Source organism: Astatotilapia calliptera, chromosome 14 (assembly GCF_964374335.1).
Source record: "Astatotilapia calliptera chromosome 14, fAstCal68.1, whole genome shotgun sequence".
Taxonomy (NCBI): Eukaryota; Metazoa; Chordata; class Actinopteri; order Cichliformes; family Cichlidae; genus Astatotilapia; species Astatotilapia calliptera.
Genome location: NC_137435.1, coordinates 39,422,086 through 39,434,238, shown reverse-complemented (window position 1 = coordinate 39,434,238; position 12,153 = coordinate 39,422,086). Strand labels below are relative to the sequence as shown.

Here is a 12,153-nt window from a genome sequence, read left to right as displayed (position 1 = left end):
GTGAATCTCCTGAAAGAATGGGAAGAACATGCACACCAGGCCCCTGCGAAAGCTCTGATGGCAAGAGAAGTGCCAAGAGAAGGGAAGACAGAACCCGAGCAGAGATCCGATCCAATATTTCTGGTGCTGACTCATCTTAGACCACAGGAGGCTGTTGAGCTACTCCAAATCCTTCGGGAGACTCCATCTCTGTGTTCAGTTAACCCCGGCAGGACCACCCTTGTCGAACATGTGATATGCCTAAAGGATGGACATCCCATCCGCCAACGTCCATACCGGGTTCCACAACACTTAGTGGAAAAATTGCGCCAAGAGGTGGAGAAGATGCTGGAGCTCGGGGTGATTGAGCTGCCTTGCTCAGAATGGTGTAGGCCGGTGGTCATCATCTCCAAGAAAGATGGCTCACTACGCATTTGCATTGATTTTTGGAAGCTTAATTCCATTTCAGGTTTGATGCCTACCCCCATGCCTCGAATCGAGGATTTGCTGGAGAAGATCGGAACGGCCAGGTACATCACCACCCTGGATCTGTGCAAGGGTTACTGGCAAGTGCCACTGGAGGAGTCCTCTTGACCCTACACCGCCTTCCGGACACCTGCCGGCCTTTTCCAGTTCACGGTGATGCCATTTGGGCTACATGGGGCACCTGCCACCTTCCAGAGGCTGATGGAGAACTTACTACAGGGGTGTGACCCCTAAAGTGCTGCCTACCTGGATAATGTAGTGATCTTCAGCAACACCTGGGAAGAGCATCTGCAGCACCTGTCCGAAGTCCTTGGAAGAATCCATAAGGCAGGGTTGACCCTCAACCCCTCTAAATGTGAGTGGGCACGGCAGGAGACCCACTACCTTGGCTACCAAGTGGGCAGAGGTGAGGTGTGTCCACAGATAGATAAGGTGGAAGCCATCCAGAAATGTCCTCGGCCTCACACCAAAAAGGAAGTCCGGTCTTTCCTGGGGCTGGTTGGCTGGTACCGAAGATTCGTGCCCCAGTTTGCGACTATTGCGGACCCTGTCTACGGCTTTGACCAGCAAGGACCAACAGAATCCTGTAACATGGACAGTGGAATGTGAACAAGCTTTCAATATGCTGAAAACCTGCCTGTGTATGACCCCAGTTCTCAGGAGCCTAGACTTCAGGAAGAAATTTCTGGTCCAGGCTGACGCCTCTGCAATGGGCCTGGGAGCAGAGCTGGCCCAAGGGGACCCTGGAGAAGAGCATCCGGTCCTATACCTAAGCCGAAAGCTGCTGCCACGAGGGACCAACTACTCAACTGTGGAGAAGGAGGCCTTGGCCATTAAGTGGGCCCTGGAGAAACTTGGGCATTATTTACTGGGACGGGAGTTTGAGTTGGAAACTGACCACCGAGCACTCACCTGGATCCATTCCATGAAGGACCATAACAGCCAGCTGACACGATGGTACCTTTCACTGCAGCCATTCTAATTCACCATCCGTCACAGACCAGGCAAGCTCAATGTAGTGGCAGATTATCTCTCAAAGTTGCCGCACAACGCCAACCTTCGGGTGGAAGGGGATGATGTGATGGAGTAACACAGTCTCGGGCCGCAGACAGGTGACCTGAGCGCATACACGCACCACCACCATTAGTTTCTACACTACCGTGGCTGCACGTCTTTTAGTCGACCGGGCAGATTACAGAAAGGGGAGAGAGGTATGTTTTGAGCGGCAGGAGGATGGCCAACATATTTTTTTTACTTACCTTTAATAAAGCCAGTCGCATAGACTGCCTGTGATCGCCGATTATATGAGTGGTTATGCAAGCCGATGGTATGGTGTTCCGGGGTTCGAATAGTGGGTTCGTGTGCGCTTGGAAAGGTCACGTGAACTGCATTATTTTTGTTTGGGTTTTTTTTTTTTTTTTTTTTTTGTTGGACCTGCATTTAGTGTGTGTGTGTGTGTGTGTGTGTGTGTGTGTGTAAATGGTTTGGCCCAGTGGTTCCCAAACTTTTTTTTTTTTACAAGAAAAATGTTCGCGCACCCCCCCCCCCCCACGCACAAACACATCCTCCAACAAAAGCTAAATTTGAGTAAACAAAATTCATCTCCGAAAACTGAGTTTAGTTGACCTCTTTTATGGGCCTACTGATTATATTTTTGAATCCTGTCTTTGTACGTTTTTGTTTTGTTTTTGAGGGTTAAAATAAAGAGAACCCATTTTAAAGATATTTTTTCCTGTGTCTTTTATGCCTTTGCTACTTGCTCCCTCACAATGCTGTTTACTAATGTAATCAACCCTTTTCACATTTGGAAACGTCAGTTCAATTGGATACACTTTACAATGTTACCTTCAAACACAACATCAACAACACTGGACGTGAAACCTGTTTTCATTCTATTCTGTTGTCAATAGACAAGTTAGGAAAATACAACAGTTGAAGTTAATTCCAGAAAATGATAGTAAAATTTATTATTATAGTTATGTTTGGGGGGGTGCTTGAGCACGCGGGAAAGGGTCTAAACTCACCTGATTACTGCCAAGAGGACCTGACTGACTATGTGCTGTTAGAAATGGCTGTACATGATTAATAAAATGCTATATCAATTAATGGGAAACATTCAGTTACAGCAGCAACTTACGCATTATAGTCTATTAACCCTTTATTTACAGGTCTCACAGTCTCTTAATATGACGACTTTTCACTCACTGAAGTCACTTTCATATTAGAGTCCACAACCAGAGTAGCTGAGATGCTAACCAGCGTTTCGTCATAATGAACTAATGAAACAAAAGAAGGGCTCTTGCATGCATTGGTTATTGGGCTGATTTCAGAGGAGCTTCTAGCCTATCCTCACCCTAACAGCCTATCGCTGTAGAACACTGCCTAATGCTTCCAGTCATTATCCTCTCAGCCTATGATACTCACCGGCAATGACTGCGATAAGAGGGCAATTTCCTCAAATGTGTCTTTCACACATTAACCCCTCGTCACACAGATGCTGCTCTGACTCCAGCGTGGGCATCAGCTCTCAGCACTTACAAAGAGCTTTTAAACTTCAGCATAGCAAGCATTAGAAATTTCCCCCTCCCCTTCACAAATGTCCGTCTTTGTGTCACTATAGCTGGGTTACAACAGTTCTGTGGTTAAATGTGAAATCACACAGTTTCCAAGTTCCAACAGGCCAAAATGGCAATGGTACGAGGAGCAATTGTCTCCTTGCAATAAGACAGACTGAGATTTTGAGTGCTGGGGTGGTGGATGGGTTTGTACTGCAGCCAAGCCTCAGGTTGCATGCCTCAGACCATCAGTAAGAGCTCTAGTCCTTTTGCAGTACATCTCTCCAACACTCTCAGACTGACAATAATCCACAAATTGGACAGAAAACAGTCTTAGAATATATTAAGACTCGAGTGTTTTTATTAGTAGTGGACATGTGTACTTTACAAGTAATCATCTGCCTTTTCCAGAGGCAGACTAATAATGTTCTCACTCCCAAAGCCTAACATTTTACGCTACGTGACAAATCGTAGGTATATTGTGCTTCCGGGCACCCAACACGTCCCTAGATCACGAGATCAGAAAAATGAGGAAACATGAGAACCGTTTGGAATGAATCTACACATGCACGTTCGTTTTACTTAAATCGCTTTGGAAAACAGTATCTAACGTGAAAGTGCTGGTTGAGGTGAGGGTCAGGGCGGGAATACATGGCTGGAACGTGTATTACCGCGGGAGCGTCATTCTGCTGGATTTCATCCATAACCTGGCGCGTAGCATAAGAACGTCACCTTTCACATTCCTCAGGAACACCACGGGACAAATCATCACTATCTTACGCCTCGGGAGTGATAATGTCCCAATCCTATCATCCTTGTAGGGCAGCCTTAAATGGATCTAAGACTCTGTGTCCCCTTAAATGGTTCAGAGGTGATGGTTACAGAAATGTTTTCATAGTGAGCGCCTCAAAAACATACTAAAAGCTTTTATTTTATTAAATAAATTAAATGAATTATTAAATATTGCTATTAAATGCATTACATGTGAGTGGAAAACCAATAAAAATGAACCTGTAATCGCATGTAAAGTGAACAGGGAGAAAATGTAGCTTTATAAATAAGGTTAAAAACAAATGAGAAACTCTTCAATGGTGTGTACCACATCAATATAACACTTCTTTTTCTTTTGATACATTTAATGTGCATCTAAGTCACACTACTGCTACATTTCCAGGGAACACAAAGCATTGCAGTCGTCAAGTATTTGTTGTTGTGGGCTGAGAAATGGTTCAATCCAAAGGAACCATTGGCTGTAGAGCAAGCCATCCAGGAAACAAGAAACTAATGTGATTGGAGGATTTTAACTCATTCTTTGAATAAATGAGAATCGGCTGCCCATCCAGTTCCAGCAAATAATAATATAATGATGTGGCAATAAAAGGGCCCATATTTCCTCCTCCTGTCGTCGCAGACATAAATACGATGAATTTGTGATCTCAATAAAAGGAAACTGATTCTTCTCGTGTAGGCAGCTGTAACATAGACTGAACTACCAAGGCTGAACATATGCAATGCTCAGGCAACACAGGACCTGACCAGTGGCTGAGTAACAATATTCAGTCCAAATATAAAATCATTTTTAACCGAGTTAAAGCTGTTTTGAACAACTTTATGTTAACAGTTCATCAAGTTTAATAAATCAAATCTTTTTTAGTTTTTATTGAAAGCATCTTTCAGCTGATTGTTTTGTTGCTGTGGTCTTCTTTGTTCTTTGCTTTCATGTTAAGTCAACAGCAGACATCACCTTTTCACTCAGAGCCAGCATGCACACAGGTGCCTCATTGATTAGTTGTGATGTTAAAAGTAGAATGGGAGGCAGAGCCTTCAGTTTTCAGGCCCCTCTTCTGTGGAACCAGCTTCCAGTTTGGATTCAGGAGACAGACACTATCTCTACTTTTAAGATTAGGCTTCAAACTTTCCTTTTTGCTAAAGCATATAGTTAGGGCTGGACCAGGTGACCCTGAATCCTCCCTTAGTTATGCTGCAATAGACGTAGGCTGCCGGGGGATTCCCATGATGCATTGAGTTTTTCCTTTCCAGTCACCTTTCTCACTCACTATGTGTTAACAGACCTCTCTGCATGAATCATATCTGTTATTAACCTCTGTCTCTCTTCCACAGCATGTCTTTATCCTGTCTTCCTTCTCTCACCCCAACCAATCACAGCAGATGGCCCCGCCCCTCCCTGAGCCTGGTTCTGCCGGAGGTTTCTTCCTGTTAAAAGGGAGTTTTTCCTTCCCACTGTCGCCAAAGTGCTTGCTCATAGGGGGTCATATGATTGTTGGGTTTTCTCTGTACCTATGAAGCGCCTTCAGGCAACTTTTGTTGTTATTTGGCGCTATATAAATAAAATTGAATTGAATTGAATGTTAGACTAATGTGAGGACCTATTTACTTTCCTGCCACTTACCAGATGTACAGTTACTCATGTGTTAAATCTTTAAAATGTTGTTGTGATGTCTAATAGTTTCTGGTAGTAATGAAGCACATCGGTGAATCATGCCACTGCTGCAGGCCATTAAAACATTTTTCCCCATGTCTTGAACCTTCCAATGAATTAATCGCCATAATGGCCCGTGACAGCACCAGCATTTATGTCTAGCATACAGCTCCAGACACAAACTCCTTTTTACATTATGCAAAATGATTGGCAGCAACTTTCCTAAGATCCTTCTGCTGTAAATAAGCAAGCAGCAAGCTGGACGTAATGCATTTGTAGTTTAATTGGCGTTGACACTTTATTGTATTTCCTTCCCACTTTCCTAATTCCCCTGGGAGCTCTGGCCCTGCCTGGTGCCTCATTGGCGAAACTTGAGCCCAATCAAGACGATATACTTTTCCAATAAGAACCTCCTGATTGTGCCATGTCAGAGATTCTGCATCCAAGTCCGCTTTCTGAGTGGGGGAGATGGCTTTAGAAAGTCAAATATGTCGTCCAAACGTGCTCATTAAGTTTGAGGGGGCCACTGCTAATCGTGTATTGGGTTGACGCTGCAGTAACTGATAGCCGGGCTGATGAAAGTCAGAGATGTGGAGAGGTGATTTTACTGCTGCTAAGACGTTTTCTGCTCCTTTCAGATTCTGTTTCTCGTCTTAATGATGGTCCTGAGTGTGGATCTGCAGACGGATAGATTTGTATCTCTGTTCTGCCAATGCTGCAAAAACTGAACAGCTGGTATTATTATACAGTAGCATCAAAGCTTTGACACTTTCAAGAATATTTGGGCTTTTATTTTCTTAACAACAGGAGGTGTAACACATTTCAGTGCTGAATGCACAGTGCCCTCTAACCTGAGAGCATAAATGAATAAAAGTGCTGGTTTGATTTTGGTTATTTTTACATTTATGATGTTCAGGATGTTGCAGCTTTCATCAGAAATATAGACGAGTGTCCAGTGACACATACAGTGCTGTAAAAAGTATTTGCCCCCTTACTTCTTGTTTTTGTGCATATTTGTCATCAAACAAAGCAAATACAAATTGCAGCTTGCAAGTTGTAGCACAAATTAAGAGCAATGTATAGATGGATCAGCAGACACGGGCTTCACGTGTGGCACTCTCGATGGATTGAGTTGTTAATAAAATTGTGATGATGTGAAACGTCGCACAAATGTACGTCTTTTTTTCATATTGAAGAAAACGTCGGTCAATCTAAGCTGATCCCAGCTGACCTCGTACAAAATACACAAGCAACCAACAGAATCTGATCATTCAGTCATTTATGTTTAATCTGCATTCAACAAAGACATACTGAACAACGTACTGTGAGCTGACAGTGACGCTGTTTTTGGGAGACAATATCTAAAGTTGTCCTCTGTCACATGCAGCAGACAGAGGGAAATACCTCGGGTCAGCTCTCTGGAAATCATTGGTAAATATTGGGTTTAGATTAGGTGCTGCCCTACATAACATCCGAGGTACAAGACACATGCTGTGAATCCCGTGTGCTCTTCCCTGTGGCGTGTACCAAACAGAAGCTCGCTGGTTCCCGTAGTCCGCATTGTGCTCGGCCAACATACTGAACCGCCCCGGACCCATCCACGGCATCGCATTATTGTTAGAAAGTGCTTGATGCATTGAATAAAGTGCTGCGTGAATGTGGCTTTTAGTAAAACCACTTTGAGTACTTTGAGAGTAAAAAAGCACTGAAGTAAATCCCGATCCATTTACTTTGTGCTTTGTTTCCATCAGACTGCGACTGTGTGTGCACTGCTGCACAACTGCTAAAAGGTATTGATTCAGATAGTGACAATAACCATTCTGTGCAGACACTTTCAAAACTGAGTCGTAAAAAACAAACTGAACGTGTTCAAACATCTATTGCATAATGAGCATCGGACAAACAGCCCGAGCTGGCATGAAGGCAGCACCACCAGAGGAGCATTTTAAGAAGTGTTTGAAAAACATGGAAGGCAAAATCCAGATAATAATGATAAAAGCCTAAAAAACTATCATCAGAAATGTCTCAATATTCTGGAACACAACTCTAAGAGTTCTCAAATCACATTTTGTAAGTTACATTATTCTTCGTGCCCCCATCTGGGTTTGTTTCCTAACAGCCTCAGTCTCTATAAACATGTTCATCAGTATCTCATGAGGCAATACGTTTTTTTACCAAACTAGCAAATACAAAAACTAAGGTGATATTTTTAGTTTCGTTTTCCAAGATCGCAAAATAATTGTTTTATTTTCTATTTTAGTTAATTGAATATTTTTATCCCCACATCAGGTTTTAGTTTGTAGTTTAGTGAACTGTAACTATCAATTATTGTTGATTCATTTGAGGATATCCAAACTTTTACTCACCCTCTACAGCTGTAACTCCTCACAACAACTAGTTGCTGACTCGTTTGCTTTTCTACTTCCTCTCTCAAAAATACTTTTGGGGAAACTGAAGTAAGAACTAAAATACTCCAAGCAGCTGCTGAAGAGTGAGTCAGCTTGGTGATGAATCCCAGGCCCCTGCTCTGCAGTAAAGGATACAGGGCTGGTACGCCAGAGCCTGGGATGTTATGCAACACTAGTGTGCAAACACAGGATTGTAATCACAAACCTAACCTGCTGAACATCCTGTACCTCTCACCACACTGACATAGACCTATCAAACTAGACCTCGATTACACATCTGTGTTTTAGAGCACCGGGAGCAGTTCAGATATCTGCATTTATCCACAGGAAGTGCAAGAATATAAAGAGCATGGAATGGGAAAAGCTGAGGAACCACACGGGGTGTAACATTTTTGCTTTCCACTCATCTGAACTTTGATTGAACTCCTGTGGAGAAAGTGAGTTATTCCAAACATGCAGAAGCTTTGGTAAATGTCACAAATGTTAGTCTGACAGGAAACAAGTGAGACGGGAGCACAGAGACAGAGAGCTGCTGGGACAATGGCATGATTCAGAGCAGCGAGAGCACAGAGCAGGCCAGCAGGATGCAAATCAAACCTGTGTCTGGAACCTGTAAACAAAGAAATAAATCAAATGTGTAATTGTGCTGTGGCAGCCTGGTGATACAGCATGAACAGCTCGAGGTACAAAAGCATCTCTGGTGCTGTCACGCAGAGACAGACGAGCTGGAAACATTCAAGTGTAGTTAAATAGCACCAAACCATGACAGCAGGCTGATCAAGGTGCTTTAATACTGTAAGGTAGCAAGCCAACAATAATACAAAGAAAACAGAGGAAAGCCCAACAATCATGTGTCCCTCTGTGAGCAAGCACTTTGGGGCCAGCGGGAAGATCATGACCCAGCGTTAGGGATGGGTATCGAAAACCGGTTCTTGTTGAGAACCGGTTCCCACTGTTTCAATTCCTTGGAATCGTTTGCCATTTTTGCAAACGATTCCCTTATCGATTCCAGTCGCCCCGAATGACGTCACCACGTTGCGGAGCGTCATTTACCTGGCAGGAAACACGGCGGCTCAAACGCTCAAAAGTTTGATTATACTTTATGAGAACCGATGACAACAGGGCAACTTGCAAAGTAGATATTTCATTTAAGGGAGGAAACACTACGAATATGCAAAAGCATTTGCTCACAAAACACGCGATGACACGCGTTTTTAATTCCGCTCCGGACTCGTGACTCTCAACCCAGCAGCAGCGCTAACGTTTGCACGTCCTCTCCCGTTAATGCGGCAGGTAAATAATCAACTAACAGTGCATATTATGTTAGCGCAATCTGCCTTATTACAAGACCTGCCATTACTGTACATGTAGGTGACCATGATGAGAGAGACAGACAGAGTCTGGCTGGCTCAGATGCTGGCAGTTCTCGCTGCAGTCTACCGGTAGCGTCTCCTTTCAGGCCAGGATAGACTAATGTCACCGAGCAGTGTCTAAGTTTGTGGTCAAAGGCTTGCACCCATTTGCCACAGCAGATGCCCCCGATTTTTGGTAAGTGAATGTGTTTAATTGTGGGCAGGGACATTACTGGATATTCTTGTGTAATTGCCACAGAACAATTTATGTTATACTTTGTTATTGCTACAGAAGAATGTTGCAGCTTTAAGGCAGGGATGACTCCTGGAGTTGCTTTCTCACTGCATATGCTTTATTTCACAATCAGATCGATTCGATAACAAAAACATACAGCAGCTCCTCTCCTACTCCTAGCCCTTCGCTGCGGTGGAAAAAAGAACGACTTCAATCCCCTTCAAGGAACATACGTACAAAATAGTTTTCCTGATACACCAATGGGGCGTTCAATGCCATCTTGTAAATATGAGTACTCTGGCAGAGTAACAGTTCAAATGAAAAATACACCAGAACAAACAAGCAAACAAAAAAAGAAGTGTGGGGTACCTTTGAACCAATGAACAAAGTATAACAATTTATACTTTTTAACATAACCCGACCCCGTCAATATGTGATATGTCTCACAAGAATATTTATTTTATTATTTTACATTTACAATTTTTTTTCCTGGGGACCCTGTGACACCCCATTGAAGAGCCGTAGGCTGTGGATCTCTCAAGATCTCACTGTTGGGTTTGTAAGGCCATGTTACTCCTAAATTTCTATCTTGTTCAAAAAGAAGATATAAAACAAAGCTCTGAGCTAATCGACCTTAGTGTTCTCCTTTTTAAAAAAAAAAAAAAAGAATCGATAAAGAATCGAATCGTTAAACAGAATCGAAAATGGAATCGGAATCGTTAAAATCTTATCAGTACCCATCCCTACCCAGCGTTGTGTGTTTGTGGACTTTTTTCATTGTTGTGACCTTGGTGAGTGATTTATGTTTCCTAGTCTCTCTTGGTATCATTTCTTTTCTTTGTGCTTATTTTTTGTTATTATTTACCTCTTGTGTAATTCAGATTCAGTCACCCCAGCCATAAACTGTTCAGACTGCTTCCATCAGGAAGGAGGTTCTGCAGCATCCGGTCCCGTACCAGCAGACTGAGAGACAGCTTCTTCCATCAGGCCATCAGACTGCTGAACACGTCATAGACACCTCAGCTTCACTACTGGAACTTCAACATTATGCACTCCACACTGTATATAAATGCCACTTGTTCTGCACATATTCAACTCTGTATATTTTATATATTTTATTATTATTATTATTATTATTTTTTTTACTATTTAATTTGTAAAAATGTGTATACACACACACACACACACACACACACACACACACACACACACACACACACACACACACACACACACACACATGTAGGAAAATGTTTAGTATACACATCCAGAAATGCATACACTATTATATATTGTACATATATTTATTAGTTTCAGGTTGGCCATTCTTGTATTTTGCTCGTTTGTGTTGTTGTGTTTGCACATCTCTGTTGCTTGTGGGGCTCGCACACAAGAATTTCACTCGCATGTGCTGTGCCAGTGTGCCTGCACATGTGATGTGACAATAAAAGTGATTTGATTTGATTTGATTACCTGTTGCGTTCCCCTCTTGTCCCTCAGACCTTTCTTACTAAGACGGTCCGTTATAGCCTCCATCTCTGTGTCTGTCTTCAGCTTCCCCTTTGTCTCCCCAGCCCATCGTGTCTCTCTCTGTCCCTCTCAGCTCTGTCCTGTCTGTCGTGTGTGTGTATTCTCTTCCAGCGAGTGTTTCCTGTCTTATTTTGATAGTCCTTAGCTGTGTCTCAATTCAGGGGCTGCATCCTTCGGAGGACACGACCAGCATGCGAGGCTGTGAAATTGGACGGTCTAGCTTTCAGATCTGCGTCACCGCTGTCTCGGTGGAGTTTAATAAACTCAGCCGTCTGCTCCTTACTATCTAAAATATAACAGGACCCTGGAGTAAACTCTCGACCGTCTCATACTTCTGTTTAATAAGTTTTCTCTTTGACGTTTATTCAGCTGTGTGAAAACCAAGGAGGAACCCACCCGAGGGATTAATAAAGTTTTATTTAATCTAATAACTTTAATCTCAGCCAAACCGATTTACTCTGGAACAAATAAAACACTGAAAAAAGCCAAACAGTAACATTTTTAAGTTATCTGAGTGGCTTACATATCATGTTTAACCCGAGTAGTGAGAGACCACGGGGGTCTAAAGACGATGTGCCGGGAGTCCGCTGCTCTCGCCGGCTCTAGTGACCCTCGAGCTCTCGGCTAGCTATCGAGCTGGTGGGTAACAGACGTCTCCGAAAACATCGGAGCACTTTTACAAATATGAGATATCTTGATAAACCGAGCAGATATTTGACGTTTACACAGCTACATTCTCGCCTGAAAATATGTTAAAAGTTTATTTTGTGACCCAGAAAGAATAATAAGAGTAAGTGTCCTGTGTCGGGTGTGTCCTTCGTGTTGGGCCACGAAGGACACACCCGACCCATCCTTCAAATCTGGGGAAATGAAGGAGGCATTTGTCGGCCGCATTTGGAGCAGCCTTTGAATTGGGACAGCCTTCATCACCTGGCCTTGGCCTGCAAATGCGGCCTCCGAACGATGCGGTTCCTGAATTGGGACGCAGCCCTTGTCTCATGTGTTTTGTGTTCAGTTTTCTTCCCGTCTCTTTCTGTCTGTATGTCCCAGCTGTGTCCCCCTGCTGTCTCCACTCTCCCAATCACATGTCTGTGTATTTATAGTGTCCGTTTCCCTTTGTCCATTGCTGGACTGTCCAGTCAGGATGTGCAGGACACAGTCATTTGTC

General features: G+C 43.3%; 1 long non-coding RNA gene across 2 annotated transcripts; it reads left to right on the top strand.

Annotated features, from left to right (window-relative positions):
- The first annotated feature begins 8,742 nt into the window (after positions 1-8,742).
- LOC145420057 (uncharacterized) lies at positions 8,743-10,919 on the top strand. 2 transcript variants are annotated; one of them, XR_013901349.1, is made up of 3 exons: positions 8,743-9,161; positions 9,240-9,416; positions 10,337-10,919. It is a non-coding gene; the product is annotated as an uncharacterized LOC145420057 (long non-coding RNA). The 2 variants fall into 2 exon arrangements; XR_013901348.1 differs by having other exon boundaries at positions 9,240-10,246.
- The last annotated feature ends 1,234 nt before the right edge of the window (positions 10,920-12,153 follow it).